Source organism: Peromyscus eremicus, chromosome 15 (assembly GCF_949786415.1).
Source record: "Peromyscus eremicus chromosome 15, PerEre_H2_v1, whole genome shotgun sequence".
In the NCBI taxonomy this organism is placed as follows: Eukaryota; Metazoa; Chordata; class Mammalia; order Rodentia; family Cricetidae; genus Peromyscus; species Peromyscus eremicus.
Genome location: NC_081431.1, coordinates 23884103 through 23899974, shown reverse-complemented (window position 1 = coordinate 23899974; position 15872 = coordinate 23884103). Strand labels below are relative to the sequence as shown.

Below are 15872 nucleotides of genomic sequence, written 5' to 3'. Positions count from 1 at the left end.
ACCAAGTAAACACAGAGACTTATATTGGTTACAAAGTGTATGGCTGTGGCAGGCTTCTTGCTAACTGTTCTTACAGCTTAAATTAATCCATTTCCATTAATCTATACCTTGCCACATGGCTCGTGGCTTACCGGCATCTTCACATGCTGTTTCTCATCGTGGCGGCTGGCAGTGTCTCTCTCTCTCAGCCTTCCTCTTCCCAGCTTTATTCTCCTCCTTGTCCCGCCTACACTTCCTGCCTAGCCAATGGCCAATCAAGTGTTTTATTTATTGACTAATTAGCAACACATTTGCCATACAGAACATCCCACAGCAGTTGTTATTGTTTTGTTTTGATTTTTTTTCTTGTTTTGTTTTGTTTTCTTTTAAGATAAAGGCTCTTCTGCATGGAGAGGAAAGAATCCGGGCACGATCATTGTCCTAGGAAAGCAAAACCGAAGTCCAACACTGTCACAAGCCCAGTGTCTGACCTCTCCTGTTCACTGGCTCTATTGTGGGTCCAGAGCGGGTGGACAGTCACCCTCCCTCAGCTCTGCCGTTCACAGCACCTGCAGCTGCTCTCCCAGGCCTAGATGGGCTCCACTCTGATCCCCTTTGGTGGTTGTCCCAGGGTTCCCGCATCTCCAAGACCCACGCCTTCTCCGGTGACAGCATCTGCTGGGCTCTCTTCGGGGACTCTCTGAGCATGTCATGTGGAAATGCCAAGCCTCGGCTGTTCCCCACGATCCACCCCTTCCGGTCCCAGTGGGGTTCACCCGAGGCTGCACCTTTGCTCATGTCCCCTCTCAGCCTCTCTCTGGGGACTGCAGACCAACCACCCATCTCCAAGCCTTTGCTGCTCTCTGGAATCCATCCTTCCACACCTTCAATGCCATCCCCACATAGGCGAGTCCTACACGTTTTCAAAATGGCCGGCTGGCATGGGGTTCAGCCTCTGCATGCTGACCTTCAGGAAGCCACCAACCCCGGGGTGTGGGGGTGGGTAGGGAGGTTTCACCTCTGCGCAGCTGCTGACTTCTTAATCAGCGCTGGCTTCTCAGCTCCAGTGGAGCAGCATCAAGGATTGTCCCCGCACAGCCAAGGTTTCACCTTGCTGGGTCCGGTCTCTTGGTCATAAACCACAGATGATTCTTCAGCCCTGGGCTCAGCAGGACCACACCTTCTTTATTCCAAACACAAAAAAGGGCCCCAATGGAGTTCTTCCAGGGACTTCCCATGTGCCCGCTGAAACTTCAGGTGCAGGGCCTCCGTAGTCGTCAGCATCCAGAGGAGCACAGCCAGCTTGGAGCAGTCAGGTGCTTTGCCCCCCTGCCCACAGTTCAAAGGCCTTTCACAATCCTCAGGAAGGCCAGGTGATCAGGTCTGTCACAGCAAGACTCCACTCCGGGACCCAGATACCTCCTGAATTAGGGTTTGTATTATGGCGATCAAACACCGTGACCAAAAGCAACTTGGGTGGAGAAGCGTTTGTGTCACCTTAAGGCTCCTAAGTCCCTTCCAGAGGGAAGCCAGGGTAGGATCCCTGAGACAAGAACTGCTGTGGTAGCTGTCTGTGGGAGAATGCTCCCTACTGGCTTGCTCAGCCAGCTGTCCTACACAGCTCAGGATTGCCTGCCCAGGGATGGGACAGCCCCTGGCCACATCTCGCCACACCCTCATCCCGTAGCCGCCCCCTTCCCCGCACCCCTACACCATCCCTACTTCCCCCCGTGGGCTGTCCCACACCCATCACTCATCGCAGGCACACGCTATAGAGACGTTTTCTCACGGTACAGTCCCTCTTCCAAGAGCTGTCACGGTTCCCAAACCCAGCTAGCACAGAGCCAGTCATCCCTGCATCCCTGCAGTTGGCGTTGGATGGCCCCCGTTTAGATGACAGCTAGCGAAGGATTGTCTGGTGTCTTTCGCACCTGCCCCCCGCCGCCGCCGCCAGTCCCCCCAGGCCTTCTCTCCAAGTCACACAGGTGGCCAGGGGGCGGCTGGACAGACCCTTCCCAGATGCCGCTTCACACTGGTGTCCCGGCCCCCGGGACTGGGAGGGCTTCTGGGACAGGGGAGGGCTGGAGTCCCGTGGGGAAAAGGCTCTGTCTGGGCTCCCCCAGGATCTGCTGGCATCTCCCACTGTGCCTGCGATTCCAGTGGAGCTCAATCCAGCCTTCAGCACTCCAGGATCTGACTCTGGGCCTGGGAGTTGCTGGCACGGTCAGGACCGAGGGGACCCACCCGGCGGTGGACCCAGCAGATGGACCGAGGTTCCGCTCCAGTTTTCGAACTCACACGTGCGCCTGCACCTCTTCCCCACACCCATGCGCCCCGGTCCCCAAGGATCGGGAGACTCAGGGGCGTTACAAACGCCAGATTTGGCCTCAGCTCTCCTTAGATGCTCTTGAGGAAACCGGGGATGGGGGAACCGGACTGCTGGCCCCGGCGGCGTGGGCGGCAGTCCTCAGTAAGGTAACCACACCGAATGCTTTTCGCCTTGACCCGGCCGTCTGCCGCGCACTAACACCTCCGCAGGGCAACCCCAGGACACATCGCACGTCCCGCCCCTCTCCATCCCATCCCAACACCACCCTGGAGTTTTTCAAGATATACATAAATATATAACATACGTACTTATGTACACACACACACACACACACACACACAAATACACACACAAGCACACACACACACACACACACACACACACACACAATGAATAAAATGGCTCTACTTATTTGAAGCGGACATTGAGTTGTGAAGATCAGGATAAGGCTCACAGGGAGCCTGTGAGGAGGCAGGTGGGGCAGGTGGGGCAGGTGGGGGAATTCTTCTGGACCTCAGAGCAGGCGGGGGAGGGAGGTGGAGACTCTGTCGGGTCCATGAGTGGCTCAGAAGTGTGTGCTCGAGGGCTGCGTGGTGGGTGGGTGTGCCCGCGTGATGGTGGCGGTGTGTAAGCTGGGCAGGACAAGAAGCAGCAAGGCTGAGCTGTCCAGGCGCAGAGTTGGCGTCTTGTGTGAGAGACGGTGGGCGGCAGTGGGAAGCTAGGCAAAGGGTGGGCTGTGCAGACAGGGAGCGGGCCATGTTGTGGTGGGTGGGGGCGTGAGAGCAGCAGGGGCGAGCAGAGCCGCGATGCCCCTGAACAAAAGGGAGGGGTGTGGTTTGTTGGCGCCAAGGATCCCGCGTGAGGTGGCAAGAGGAGACAGAGGGAGCAGAGGAGTCCAGTGTCCAAAGAGGAAGAAAGGCTTCCCTGACAGGGAATCGAACCCGCGCCGCGGCGGTGAGAGCGCCGAATCCTAACCACTACACCACCAGAGAGCATGATCCACATCTGAAGGTCCGGACACTCGCCTCCCAGAGCCAGGCTGACAGCCAGCCTCTAAGCCAGAATACCCGCCCGCCGTGCGCGAGAGAGGATGGCCCGGCATTACCGGCCTTACCAGTATGCCAGCTGCCTGCTGCACGCTGCCCTCGGGCGATTCGCCGCCAAGTCCGGGGCCTCCTCGAGGATTAGACGCCTGGCCCTGGCGGTTCTCCTCCCGCTAGACACACCCTCAAAACGACTCGGACCCACTGCCTCCTTCCTTCCTTCCATCATTCAGGCGATCGGTCGGTCGCGTGGTCAGGGTAAAAGCTGAGAGACGCCAGACAGGGCCAGCCTTGGCAAAACACCAGCAGCTGCGTTGGCCGGGAATCGAACCCGGGTCAACTGCTTGGAAGGCAGCTATGCTCACCACTATACCACCAACGCCGCACCGGCGGGACGGCACCCACGAGACGCCGGGGACTGACACCCGACAGTGGACAGCGGCGACGGGGACGTCGTCTACCGGCTCCCGCCCTGAGCCCTCCCCACGGGGACCGCCCCGACGTCAAAGCCAACGCCACCGCCCGAGCCACCGCCAACCGGGGCTCCGCCGCTGCGCGCTGTCCCCGCCGTCCCAGCCGCGCCTCCCGCACGCACACGCCGGGCCCTTGTGGGCGCTCTCGCCGCCTGACTGCAGCAGCAACCCGGCGCGCCGCGAGGGCCACGGGGAAGAGCGAGCGTCCGGGACCGCTCGGGGCGGGTCACCACCAAGACTCGCCTGGCGCACCGGGGACTCAGGACACGAGAGTCGCACCGGGGCGGCTCTGACACCCGTCGCCTGGTCGGAAGTGCGACCCGTTCCCTGGCGTCGGAGTGCTGGGCCAGGTGCCAGGTGCCAGGCGAGGGCCCGAGGGTCCGCAGGCGGGTGAGCAGTCCGGGCCGTGGGCAGCCCGATCCCGGCGCTTGGAAGGGGACCAAGGGCCAGAGCAGCCGTGTACGACGGTCTGGCTAAAAAGATGGCACGTCTCCTCGTCGGGGAATCGAACCCCGGTCTCCCGCGTGACAGGCGGGGATACTCACCACTATACTAACGGGGAGGACCGCGACGACGCCCACATCGCCACGCCGGGCCCTCTCCGTCGCTCCAGCCAGGCCCTAAGCTCTCCCTCCCACCAGGGCCGACCCCCGCACCCAACCCCAGAGTCCACGGGACGCCGCCACAACACCCCTCGCACCAGGACCCGAACCCGCAACCTTTGGTGATCACCGCGTCCCCCGCCCCCTGCCCCCGCCCGGGCTGTTGAGCGGGGCTCTCAGAGGTGACAGCTTTCTGCCGCCCTCGCCCACGCCATCAGGAGAGGCTGCACCCACACCTGCGCGGCCCTGCGGCGGCTGGGCTGCTGCCCCAGACGCACCCCCACCGCACCCCGGGGACCTGCAGCGACTTTGGCGCCTAGGAGCGTCTCCACGTCCACGCGGGGACACCGGGCGAGGCCCGCAGCCTCAACACCCGAACTGCCACGTGTCCGGACGCCCCGGCGCGCGCGTGGGCGCCTGCTGCCAGCCAGGCCAGCGACCTCGCGGTCAGACCCGCTGTCAGGATGGCCGAGCTGTCTAAGGCGCTGCGTTCAGGTCGCAGTCTCCCCTGGAGGCGTGGGTTCGAATCCCAATCCTGACAGGCTCATCTTTTGGCCGCTCCACCCCGAGTAATCGCAGCTCGCGCCTCCTTCCACAACCTCTCCAGCGCCGGCGCTCCGGTCGGACCCGCAACCTTCAGGGCCACACCTGTGACTAGAGGAGCGCCCTCCTCTCAGCTGCCACCAACTCCTGTAGGAGAGCGGATGGGGCACGTGCAGGATTAATGGAGGCGGCCGCTGCTGAGCACCCCGGCAGCCCAGCCAGCCAGTCAGCCTGCCCCGTGCCATTCTTTTGCCAACACAGGACTTGGTCCATCCCCACCCGACACTCGTCACTGTTCGCCCAGCCCTCGCGCCCGCCAGCCCTTTCTGGCCCATTCCATTTCCTCCAACTGCCGCGGGAGACACCCACCGCACCCATCTGGGTGGTCTGTGGTCGTCGGGGATTCTCGTGTGCGGAGGTGGCCTTTACCTGCGAATGCCTGCCAGACCCTTGGTGCACACACAGCCACGCGCCCTCCGGTCCATGGGCCAGCAAGGGCAAGGTTGTCGTGCGCCCTGGGCGTCCGTCCGGGAGAGGTGCGCTGAGCCCCAGAGCCTCAGTCTGGACCGGGGACTCTCCTGTCCGTGGCCGTGGCGCTCCCCTGGCCGGTCCATCCAGCCAGGGCCCAGGATCCAGCTGATGCATTGACTGTCGGGGAGCAGAGGCTGTGGCAGCAGTCGGGGGAGAGTGTTGTCCATGGCATGGGTGGTTCAGTGGTAGAATTCTCGCCTGCCACGCGGGAGGCCCGGGTTCGATTCCCGGCCCATGCAGAGGCCAGTCATTTTTGGTCCTCAGCCACACGTCCAGTGTCCAGTCTTTCAGTCCATCCTTGTCCCAGTCCAAGCTGCCCGCGCTGTGCACACAACTCAAGTCCTGGACAGCGCCAGTGCCAGCTGCACTCCAGTGAGCCAGCGCCTACCCACCTACCTGTTCGCTTCTCAACTCAGCCAGCCAGGCCCAACTGCAAAGACACTGCATCCCTCACTCACTTCCTGGGCACTTCAAAGCACCTGCCATACCTAGCCTCTCCTGTGCACACTGGCGCCAGCAGCCAGCACCTCCATGGTTCTTATAACCCGCCCCCGACATCACCCACACCCCACACCTCCATCCTCCCACCCCACAGTACCGGCCCCACACAGCCTGCCTCTCTCACCATGGAGACTTACTTGGTGTTCCTCTCTTCATCGGGGGCCTGAAATGCGTCCTTGATCCTGGACCTCCTTGTGCCTCCTTTGCTGAGGAGGGACGGCCCCGGTAGGGACGAGGGGGCCTTATTTCCCCTAGGGCATTGCCCACAGCAACTCATTTGGACCCTAGAGAGCATCCCAGTTCCCGTGACTCAGCAGGAGGTGTTTTCTCACGCCTTCTTCCACCATGTGGAGGTGGAGAACCCCACCGTTGCCGATTCTCACTCGGCCCAGAGCCCACCCACACCTGTGGCCATCCTCAGGGTCTTTTGCCTAACAGGACACTACTCCCTCTCTGCTGAGATCTCTCTGTTTCTCTATCTCTGTCTGTCTGTCTGTCTGTCTCTCTCTGTTACACACACACACAAACACACACACGCAGAGAGAGAGAGAGAGAGAGAGAGAGAGAGAGAGAGAGAGAGAGAGAGAAGAGAGACAGAGACAGAGAGACAGGTAGAAGTCTAGGCACAGGCCAGAGAGGCACAATCACAGACAACTCATTGCAAAGCCCTTGCTGGCAGGTCACCGCACTGCTCCCTGGTTTTCTGAGACCTGGGCTAGTCCAGGTGACCTATTGGCCGGCTTGTGTGCCTGTCATCCTCATCACCCGGGCCGATTGCCCCGCCAGGCTGACAGTCGTCCTCTCCAGTGAGCTCAGTGTGTCCACAGACCGTGCTTCACACCTTCTCCAGCCTCCCAACTGGTGGACCGAGTGTCCCTTTCTGAGGTCCAACTCCGCTTTGCTCGGGAAGGCGGTGGCTTCCACAAAGGAAAACCTTCACCCATCTGTCACCGGACGCATCCAAGGCACAACCGCCAGAGAAAGGCCCTGTCTAACCACAGGCACCTGGCTGGCCTCTGCCACCTGTTAAGTCCCTGACCTGCCTGCTCTCTGTCTTCAACAAAGGCCAGTGGGAGTGGTCGGGACTCCTGCAGCTTTTTAGTAAAGAGAGTGCAGAAACAGAACCAAGTGGGGCTCCTCAGTTCACTTTGGTCTGCAATCAGAGGGGAAACTAGGCAGCATATCAAGGGCAGGAGAGACCGGATGTTGGTACTAGGACATGGGGTTGTTACCCTGGCAATGGTGACGGCCACTCCTTCTTCTTCTTCTTCTTCTTCTTCTTCTTCTTCTTCTTCTTCTTCTTTCTTTCTTTCTTTCTTTCTTTCTTTCTTCTTTCTTCTTTCTTCTTTCTTCTTTCTTCTTTCTTCTTTCTTCTTCTTCTTCTTCTTTCTTCTTCTTCTTCTTCTTTTCTCTTCTAGTAATTCTCCTTCTTCTTCCTCTTATACTACTACTTACTACTACTAATACTACGATTATTTTTCTCATTGTACTTCTTCTTTTCCTCCTCCTGTAGCTAGAGTTTTCCTGCCTGGCCCACAGTCAGGACAAATCTCTCTCACCTGCCAGTCCCACAGCCGCTCAGACCCAACCAAGCAAACACAGAGACTTATATTGCTTACAAACTGTATGGCCGTGGCAGGCTTCTTGCTAACTGTTCTTACAGCTTAAATTAATCCATTTCCATAAATCTATACCTTGCCCACATGGCTCGTGGCTTACCAGCATCTTCACATGCTGTTTGTCATCATGGAGGCTGGCAGTGTCTCCCTCACCCAGCTTCCTGTTCTCTCAATTCTCCTCTCCGTTAGTCCCGCCTATACTTCCTGCCTGGCGACTGGCCAATCAGTGATTTATTTATTGACCAATCAGCAACACATTTGACATACAGACCATCCCACAGCATCCTCATCCTCCTCCTCCTCCCTCTTCTACTTCTTCTTCTTCTTCTTCTTCTTCTTCTTCTTCTGCTGCTGCTGCTGCTGCTGCTGCTGCTGCTGCTGCTGCTGTTGCTGGTGATGCTCAGGGATGTTGGGATGAGAGGGAGTTGGAAATGAGCAGGAACAGAAGCAGCCCAATCTCTGCCCGCAGGCTCCTGGAACCATCTCCTGGGGCCCCTGCCCATTTCTTTCTGAGTAGGGACGAGGATCATGGTTTTAGTTGAGGTTGTTACTATTGTGATCAAATGTGTGAGAGAAAGCAACCTTGGGGTGAGAAGGTTTGATTTCTTCTTTCAACTCCTTAGTGCCACAGTGGTGGAAGTGTGGATGGGTGGGGGAGGTGGGGAGGGCTGGGCTTATGTGGCTTAGGAGGTCAGAGTCGGACTTGGGGGAGGTGTGGTGAGGGGAGAGACCTAGAGGCAGGAAGTGATGCAGAGGACCTGCATGAGGGCTGCCTACTGGCTTGCTCAGCCTGATCTCTTTTCCCACACAGGACCATCTGCCCAGGGATTGGCACCGCCCAGTCACCCACCTCCTCTCTTCATGTGTCCTCCCACATCCATCATGAATCAGAAAATATCCTACAAACTCGGCTGAAGGCCCGTCTCAGGGAAGACTCTTCCTGATTAACATTCTCTCTTCTCAGTGGAGTCCAGGTTTTTGTCAAGTTCACCAGAACCAACCAGCATCCTTGACCCTTTGTCAGCCTGGCACACAACCAGGTCTCATATTGAGCCATAACCTTTCCTTTCTTGATCATCCCTCAGAGTTCATTTTAATCTCAACACCACAATGTAAAACATCAAGAATTGTCGTTGGTTATGTTTTTTTTTTGTTTGTTTTTTGTTTGTTTCTTTGTTTGCTTTCATAATATTTTACTCTTGGGAGCCCGCCACCCAGCACTGCAATAAATTCACAGAGACTTATTCTTACTTATAAATGCCCGGGCTTAGCTTGGCTCTTTTCTGGCCATCTTTTCTTAATTCAATTATCCCATTTAATTTTTTCCCCTCTGAACTTTTACCTTTCTCTATCCTATATGCCGTTCTTTATTTTTATTGAGCGGCTGGCTGAATGGATGCCCCTGGTGTCTTCTTCTCCTTCTCCTTTTCTCCATACTCTCCTTACTTCTGCTCCTATTTGTTCTCCCTGCCTGGCAGCCCTGTTCAACCCTCTGCATGCCAGCCATTGGCGGTTCATTCCTTTCTTAGACCAATAAGGTGTTTTAGGCAGTCAAAATAACACAGCTTCAAATAAAAAAAAAAAAAAAAAAAAAGCCGCCGCGCGCGCACACCTTTAACTGGAGGCAGAGCCAGGTGGATCTCTGTGAGTTCGAGGCCAGCCTGGGCTACCAAGTGAGTTCCAGGAAAGGCTCCAAAGCTACACAGAGAAACCCTGTCTCGAAAAACCAAAAAACAAAACAAAACAAAACAAAACAAAACAAAACAAAAAAAATAACACACCTTCAGGGTTAGACAAATGCAACGTGAAAGAGTGCTATCCTTCCTTCCATCATTAAGCAAATATTCCACATCATAATCGAATGGAACACATCTACAGCTAATATTCCACAACCAAGATCTTCATAGGTGCCACAGTCTTTTTCAAGTCAAAGATTCAACGTTCTGTGTTCTTAAAACACACAGAGTTTGGTTGTTGTTATTGTTTTGATTTTTCTTGTTTTGTTTTGTTTTAAGTTAAAAGAGGAAAGAATCCGGGCACGATCATTATCCTAGGAAAGCAAAACCGAAGTCCAACACTGTCACAAGCCCAGTGTCTGAGCTCTCCTGTTCACTGGCTCTCTTGTGGGTCCAGAGGGGGTGGACAGTCACCCTCCCTCAGCTCTGACATTCACAGCACCTGCAGCTGCTCTCCCAGGCCTAGATGGGCTCCACTCTGAGGCCGCTGCTCCCCTTTGGTGGTTGTCCCGGGGTTCTCGCATCTCCAAACACCCACACCCACCCCCCCACCCCCGCCTTCGCTGGTGACAGCCTCTGCTGGGATCTCTTCGGGGACTCTCTGAGCATGTCATGTGGAAATGCCAAGCCTTCCAGTCGCAGTGGGGTTCACTGGAGGCTGCACCTTTGCTCATGTCCCCTCTCAGCCTCTCTCTGGGGACTGCAGACCCACCGCCCATCTCCAAGACTCTGCTGCTCTCTGGGATCCATCCTTCCACACTTTCAATGCCATCCCCACATAGGCGAGTCCTACACGTTTTAAAATTGGCTGGCTGGCATGAGGTTCAGGCTCTGCATGCTGACCTTCAGGAAGGTCCCGCTCCCGGGGGTTGGAGGGTGGGGAGGTTTCACCTTGGTGATGCTGCTGTCTTCTTCATCAGCGCTGGCTTCTCAGCTCCAGTGGAGCACCATCAAGGTTTGTCCCCGCACAGTCAAGGTTTCACCTTGCTGGGTCTGGTCTCTTGGTCATAAACCACAGATGATTCTTCAGCCCCGGGTGAGCAGGACCACACCTTCTTCATTCCAAATACCCGACGGGCCCCAAAGGAGTTCTACCAGGGACTTCGCTTGTGCCCGCTGAAACTTCAGGTGCAGAGCCTCTGTAGTCGTCACCGTCAGCAAGGCTCTCGACATTCCCTTCCAAGCTGCCCCGGAGGTGCACAGCCAGCTTGGAGCAGTCAGGTGCTTTGCCTTCTGCCCACAGTTCAGAGGCCTTTCCCAATCCTCAGGAAGGCCAGGTGATCGGGTCTGTCACAGCAAGACTCCACTCCGGGAACCAGGTACCTCCTGAGTTAGTGTTTGTATTATGGTGATCAAACACCGTGACCAAAACCACCTTGGGTGGAGAAGCGTTTGTTTCACTTTAAGGTTCCTGAGTCCCTCCCAGAGGGAAGCCAGGGTAGGATCCCTGAGACAGGAACTGCTGTGGTAGCTGTCTGTGGGAGAGTGCTCCCTACTGGCTTGCTCAGCCAGCTGTCCTACACAGCTCAGGATTGCCTGCCCAGGGAAGAAACAGCCCCTGGCCACAACTCACAACTCCCTCATCCCGTACCCGCCCCCTTCCCCGCACCCCAACTCCATCCCTACTTCCCCCCGTGGGCTGTCCCACATCCATCACTCATCGCAGGCACACGCTATAGAGACGTTTTCTCACGGTACAGTCCCTCTTCCCAGAGCTGTCACGGTTCCCAAACCCAGCTAGCACAGAGCCAGTCATCCCTGCATCCCTGCAGTTGGCTGTCGTGTCCGCCTCGACCAGCAAGGATGACGCAACGCCAGACTCTTCTCTAAGCAGTTTATTCAGGAACCTTGAACAATCTTCTGACCCCGGGGATAGTCTTTTTCTTCTTCTTCTTCTCTCTCTCTCTCTCTCTCACTCACTCTCACTCTCACACTCTCCTCTCTCACTCTCACAGTCACCCTCCCAGTCACTCTCACAATCACTCTACTGGGAAAGTCAGCCCACGCCCTTTATAGCCACTGGGCAAATCAACCCCGTGGTGCCACGTGGACAATGCCGCTAGGGTCAGACACGTGCAAGCAAGCCAGATTAGGTCCAGGTGTGCAGAAGCAAGCCAGATCCTAGCCTTAGCCAAATAAGGAGCACCTGCCGTCGGGAAGGCAGAAGCCAGACGCTGCGCCATCTTTGAGGCACGGCCGTGCACGGCTCTCTACAGTTGGCGTTCGATGTCCCCGTTTGGATGACAGCTAGGGAAGGTTTGTCCGCTGTATGTCCTCCCCCCCCCCCCGCCGCCGGTCCCCCCAGGCCTTCTCTCCGAGTCACACAGGTGGCCAGGGGCGCGGCCGGACAGCCCCTTCCCAGATGCAGCTTCACACTGGTGTCTCCCGGCCCCCGGGACTGGGAGGGCTTCTGGGACAGGGGAGGGCTGGAGTCCGGTGGGGAAAAGGCTCTGTCTGGGATCCCCCAGGATCTACTGGCATCTCCCACTGTGCCTGCGATCCGGGCGGAGCTCAATCCAGCCTTCAGCACTCAAGGATCTGACTCTGGGCCTCGGACTTGCTGGCATGGTGGGCACCGAGGAGACCCACCCGGCGGTAGACCCAGCAGGTGGACCGAGGTTCCGCTCTAGTTTTCGAACTCACACCTGCACCTGCACCTCTTCCCCACACACATGCACCCCGGTCCCCAAGGAGCGGGAGAAACAGGGGCATTGCAAACGCCAGACTTGGCCTCAGTTCTCCTTAGATGCTCCAGGGGCTCTCGAGGGAGGAAACCGGGGCTGGGGACGCGCACTGCCCGCCCTGGCGGCGACGCTGAGTAAGGTAACCACACCAGATGCTTTTCGCCTTGACCCGGTCGTCTGCCCCGCACTAACACCTCCCCATGGCAACCCCACGACACACCGCAGGTCCCGTCCCTCCCCATCCCATACCAACACCACCCTGGAGTTTTTCAAGATATACATAAAAATATAACATACGTACGTACGTACGGACACACACACACTCACACACACACACTGAAAAATAATGTCTCCATTTGTTTGAAGCGGACGTTGAGTTGTGAAGATCAGGGTAAAGCACACAGGGAGCCTGTGAGGAGGCAGGTGAGTCAGGTGTGCAGGTGGGGGGCTTCTTCTGGACCTCAGAGCAGGCGGGGGAGTGAGGTGGAGACTCTGTGGGGTCCATGAGTAGCTCGGAAGTGTGTGCTCGAGGGCTGCGTGGTGGGTGGGTGTGCCCGCGTGATGGTGGCGGTGTGTAAGCTGGGCAGGACAAGAAGCAGCAAGGCTGAGCTGTCCAGGCGCAGAGTTGGCGTCTTGTGTGAGAGACGGTGGGCGGCAGTGGGAAGCTAGGCAAAGGGTGGGCTGTGCAGACAGGGAGCGGGCCATGTTGTGGTGGGTGGGGGCGTGAGAGCAGCAGGGGCGAGCAGAGGCACGATGCCCATGAACAAAAGGGAGGCGTGTGATTTGTTGGCACCGAGGATCTCGCGTGAGGTGGCAAGAGGAGACAGAGGGCCAGGGTCCAAAGAGGAAAAAGAAAGGCTTCCCTGACCGGGAATCGAACCCGGGCCGCGGCGGTGAGAGCGCCGAATCCTAACCACTAGACCACCAGGGAGCGTCGTCTACATCTGACGGTTCCCACACTCGGCTCTGGGAGCCAGGCTGACAGCCAGCCTCAAGGACAGACTGTCTGTCCGCCCGGCGCGAGAGCAGATGTCCCGCATTACCGGCCTTACCAGATGCCGTTCGGGACTCCCGGCACCTGCGCCTACTCCTGCCCTGCCCGCTGCCCGCCCCCGGCTGCCCTCTGCCGATTCTCCACCAAGCCCTCGCGGATTAGACGCCTGGCCCTGGCGGTTCTCCTCCCGCTACACACACCCTCAAAACGTTCGGCCCCGCTGCCTCCTTCCTTCGTTCAGTGGAGCGATCAGTCGGTCGCGCAGTCTCGGGACAAGCTGAGAGACGCCAGACAGGGCCAGCCTCGGCCCTGGACCTTGGCAAAACACAGGCAGCTTGCGTTGGCCGGGAATCGAACCCGGGTCAACTGCTTGGAAGGCAGCTATGCTCACCACTATACCACCAACGCCACACACCCGGGACGGCACCCACACGATGCCGGGGACTGACACCCGACGGTGCACAGCGGCGACGGGTCGTCGCCTACCGGCTCCCGCCCTGAGCCCTCCCCACGGGGACCGCCCCGACGTCAAAGCCAACGCCACCGCCCGAGCCACCGCCAACACGGGCTCCGCCGCTGCGCGCTGTTCCCCGCCGTCCCAGCCGCGCCTCCCGCACGCACACGCCGGGCCCTTGTGGGCGCTCTCGCCGCCTGACTGCAGCAGCAACCCGGCGCGCCGCGAGGGCCACGGGGAAGAGCGAGCGTCCGGGACCGCTCGGGGCGGGTCACCACCAAGACTCGCCTGGCGCACCGGGGGCTCAGGACACGAGAGTCCATCGGGGCGGCTCTGACACCCGTCGCCTGGTGGGGAGGGCGACCCGTTCCCTGGCGTCGGAGTGCTGGGCCAGGTGCCAGGTGCCAGGCGAGGGGCCCGAGGGTCCGCAGGCGGGTGGGCAGGCCGGGCCGTGGGCAGCGCGTTCCCGGCGCTTGGAAGGGGACCAAGGGCCAGCGCAGTCGTGGGCGACGGTCTGGCTAAAAAGATGGCACGTCTCCTCGTCGGGGAATCGAACCCCGGTCTCCCGCGTGACAGGCGGGGATACTCACCACTATACTAAGGGGGAGGACCGCGACGACCTCTTCATCGCCACGCCGGGCCCTCTCCGTCGCTCCAGCCAGGTCCTAAGCTCTCCCTCCCACCATGGCCGATCCCCGCACCCAACCCCAGAGTCCCCGGGACGCCGCCACAACGCCCCTCGCGCCAGAACCCGAACCCGCAACCCTGGGTGATCTCCGCGTCCCCCGCCCCCTGCCCCCGCCGGGCTGTTGAGCGGGGCTCTCAGAGGTGACAGCTTTCTGCCGCCCTCGCCCACGCCATCAGGAGAGGCTGCACCCACACCTGCGCGGCCCTGCGGCGGCTGGGCTGCTGCCCCAGACGCGCCCCCACCGCACCCCCGGGACCTGCAGCGACTTTGGCGCCTAGGAGCGTCTCCACGTCCACGCGGGGACACCGGGCGAGGCCCGCAGCCTCAGCACCCGGACCGCCACGTGCCCGGGCGCCCCGGCGCTCCAGGTCCGCCCGGCGCGCGCGTGGGCGCCTGCTGCCCGCCAGGCGAGCGGCCTTGCGGTCAAACCCGCCGTCAGGATGGCCGAGCGGTCTAAGGCGCTGCGTTCAGGTCGCAGTCTCCCCTGGAGGCGTGGGTTCGAATCCCACTTCTGACAAGCTCATCTTTTGGCCGCCCCACCCTGAGAGATCGCAGCTCGGGCCTCCTTCCACAACCTCTCCAGCGCTGCGCTCCTCTCGGACCCACAACTTTTGGGTCCACACCTGTGCCTAGAGGAGCGCCCTCCTCTCAGCTGCCACCATCTCCTGGAGGAGAGCGGATGGGGAGCGTGCTGCTCGCCTTGTTTGGCGTCGGGGAGGCTGGAGTCAGTGAGGCGGCCGCTCCTGAGCACCCCGGCAGCCCAGCCAGCCAGCCAGCCTGCCCGGTGCCATTCTTTTGCCAACACAGGACTTGGTCCACCCCCACCCGACACCCGGAACTCTTCGCCCAGCCCTCGCGCCCGCTGCCCTTTCTGGACCATTCCATTCCCTCCAACTCCCACGGGAGTCGCCCACCGCACCCATCTTGGTGGTCTGTGGTCGTCGGGGATTCTCGTGTGCAGAGGTGGCCTTTCCCTGGGAACGCCTGCCAGACGCTTGGTGCTCACACAACCACGCGCCCGCCAGCCCGCCCGCCGGCCCTAGGCGTCCTTACGCAGAGGCGCACTTGAGCCCCAGAGACTCAGGATGGACCAGGGACTCTCCTGTCCATGGCCGTGGCGCTCCCCTGGCCGTTCCATCCAGCCAGGGCCCAGAATCCAGCTGACACGGGGACTGTCGGGGAGCAGAGGCTGTGGCAGCAGTCGAGGGAGATGGCATGGGTGGTTCAGTGGTAGAATTCTCGCCTGCCACGCGGGAGGCCCGGGTTCGATTCCCGGCCCATGCAGAGTCCAGTCCCTTTTGGTCCTCAGCCACATGTCCAATGTCCTGTCCGTCAGTCCTTCCTACTCCAAGACTCTGCTGCTCTCTGGGATCCATCCTTCCACACCTTCAATGCCATCACCACATAGGCGAGTCCTACACGTTTTCAAAATGGCTGGCTGGCATGGGGTTCAGGCTCTGCATGCTGACCTTCAGGAAGGTCCCTCCCCAGGAGGTTGGGGGTGGGGAGGTTTCACCTTGGTGACGCTGCCCTCTTCTTCATCACTGCTGGCTTCTCAGCTCCTGGGGAGCACCATCAAGGATTGTCCCTGCACATCCAAGGTTTCACCTTGCTGGGTCTGGTCTCTTGGTCATAAACCACAGATGATTCTTCAGCCCCGGATGAGCAGGACCACATCTTCTTCATTCCAAACACC

General features: G+C 59.2%; 8 non-coding genes across 8 annotated transcripts; 4 read left to right on the top strand and 4 right to left on the bottom strand.

Moving 5' to 3' along the window:
* Positions 1-3661: 3661 nt before the first annotated feature.
* On the bottom strand, positions 3662-3733 carry Trnag-ucc (transfer RNA glycine (anticodon UCC)). Its single transcript has one exon. It is a non-coding gene; the product is annotated as a tRNA-Gly (tRNA).
* A 581-nt stretch (positions 3734-4314) lies between these two features.
* Positions 4315-4386, bottom strand: Trnad-guc (transfer RNA aspartic acid (anticodon GUC)). The gene has a single exon. It is a non-coding gene; the product is annotated as a tRNA-Asp (tRNA).
* Positions 4387-4884: 498 nt separating this feature from the next.
* Trnal-cag (transfer RNA leucine (anticodon CAG)) lies at positions 4885-4967 on the top strand. Its single transcript has one exon. It is a non-coding gene; the product is annotated as a tRNA-Leu (tRNA).
* Positions 4968-5668: 701 nt separating this feature from the next.
* On the top strand, positions 5669-5739 carry Trnag-gcc (transfer RNA glycine (anticodon GCC)). Its single transcript has one exon. It is a non-coding gene; the product is annotated as a tRNA-Gly (tRNA).
* Positions 5740-12899: 7160 nt separating this feature from the next.
* Positions 12900-12971, bottom strand: Trnae-cuc (transfer RNA glutamic acid (anticodon CUC)). Its single transcript has one exon. It is a non-coding gene; the product is annotated as a tRNA-Glu (tRNA).
* Positions 12972-13370: 399 nt separating this feature from the next.
* Positions 13371-13442, bottom strand: Trnag-ucc (transfer RNA glycine (anticodon UCC)). Its single transcript has one exon. It is a non-coding gene; the product is annotated as a tRNA-Gly (tRNA).
* A 1168-nt stretch (positions 13443-14610) lies between these two features.
* On the top strand, positions 14611-14693 carry Trnal-cag (transfer RNA leucine (anticodon CAG)). The gene has a single exon. It is a non-coding gene; the product is annotated as a tRNA-Leu (tRNA).
* Positions 14694-15389: 696 nt separating this feature from the next.
* On the top strand, positions 15390-15460 carry Trnag-gcc (transfer RNA glycine (anticodon GCC)). The gene has a single exon. It is a non-coding gene; the product is annotated as a tRNA-Gly (tRNA).
* Positions 15461-15872: the final 412 nt, after the last annotated feature.